At 45.3% G+C, this 1,557-nt stretch overlaps 3 non-coding genes across 3 annotated transcripts; all 3 read left to right on the forward strand.

Moving 5' to 3' along the window:
* Positions 1-152: 152 nt before the first annotated feature.
* On the forward strand, positions 153-224 carry Pmar_PMAR008666. The gene has a single exon. It is a non-coding gene; the product is annotated as a tRNA-Asp (tRNA).
* Positions 225-421: 197 nt separating this feature from the next.
* On the forward strand, positions 422-493 carry Pmar_PMAR008667. Its single transcript has one exon. It is a non-coding gene; the product is annotated as a tRNA-Asp (tRNA).
* Positions 494-690: 197 nt separating this feature from the next.
* On the forward strand, positions 691-762 carry Pmar_PMAR008668. The gene has a single exon. It is a non-coding gene; the product is annotated as a tRNA-Asp (tRNA).
* The last annotated feature ends 795 nt before the right edge of the window (positions 763-1,557 follow it).

The raw sequence follows: 1,557 nt of genomic DNA on the forward strand, positions 1-1,557 counted from the left end.
TATCTATACTGATTTTTGCACCACTCTGCGAATCATTTGCTGCCTCGAAAAAATTACTCAACTTTCTCTCTCCACTCACGCCCGCCGCGATGTGCGCTGGTAGCTGAAAATGGTAATTTGCGTCACTATTTAGACATTGAACCACCTTCAATTCCGCGGTAGTATAGAGGTTAGTATTCCTGCCTGTCACGCAGGAGACCCGAGTTCAATTCTCGGCCGTGGAAGTGGTATTTCTGGACAAGGGCGTTTCACACATTTATGCGCGACCGTTTCTTTACTGATTTTTGCACCACTCTGCGAATCATTTGCTGCCTCGAAAAAATTACTCAACTTTCTCTCTCCACTCACGCCCGCCGCGATGTGCGCTGGTAGCTGAAAATGGTAATTTGCGTCACTATTCAGACATTGAACCACCTTCAATTCCGCGGTAGTATAGAGGTTAGTATTCCTGCCTGTCACGCAGGAGACCCGAGTTCAATTCTCGGCCGTGGAAGTGGTATTTCTGGACAAGGGCGTTTCACACATTTATGCGCGACCGTTTCTTTACTGATTTTTGCACCACTCTGCGAATCATTTGCTGCCTCGAAAAAATTACTCAACTTTCTCTCTCCACTCACGCCCGCCGCGATGTGCGCTGGTAGCTGAAAATGGTAATTTGCGTCACTATTTAGACATTGAACCACCTTCAATTCCGCGGTAGTATAGAGGTTAGTATTCCTGCCTGTCACGCAGGAGACCCGAGTTCAATTCTCGGCCGTGGAAGTGGTATTTCTGGACAAGGGCGTTTCACACATTTATGCGCGACCGTTTCTATGAAGGTCCATTTATGGGGCTAGTTCAAGGACGAATGTATTGAGATTTACTGTTAGATGGGAACGAGCTCAGAGACCTCCTCGTGGTGTTCCTGGAAACTCAACTATAATGTTTTATTGTTGAGGCTAACATCTGAGCATTCGATTGTTTCCTCTCTGTTTCCTTGTACAATTTGTTATTGCCTTGTCGGTTTGCTTCTCGTTTTGTTACGTCTCTGAATCCTTGTTATTTCAGTCCAACTGAATGGGTCCGACTATGGTAGTGGTATCGTACCGTACCACTGGTACGCCATACATATGTATGGTAAGCTATGCACATGTATGTTTCTTCTTTTTACTGTTCATTTGAAGTTGCCTTGTGTTGTGGTAGTGGTTGATTAGTCACCTGTTTGGTGCACTAATGGATGTGTCCCCGTGTTGGGGGAGTTTGCTCGGTGTTGAACGAGTATGCGGTCGGCAGTTGTCCGAATCCATGTGTGGTTGGATGGTCGAGCCCTGATTAGGGGTAATTTGTTGTGTGGTGGATAAAGGGTACCGTTTTCAAGTCGGTCGATTCGGGTAGTGCGACGTTAGATTTGTGCAAACTACTAGCTTCGCGTACTAAGTAGTCGTGAAGATTTTCTAATCACATACATGTTTATCATGAGTGTTATTATTTCTTTCGCATTACTGCTCGTTTATTTTGTTTGATTCATTTTCATGGTGATTTCGAGTTCCAGCCGCCTCTGAGTGGCGTTATGCTTGA

Source organism: Perkinsus marinus (assembly GCF_000006405.1).
Source record: "Perkinsus marinus ATCC 50983 genomic scaffold scf_1104296948546, whole genome shotgun sequence".
In the NCBI taxonomy this organism is placed as follows: Eukaryota; Perkinsozoa; order Perkinsida; family Perkinsidae; genus Perkinsus; species Perkinsus marinus.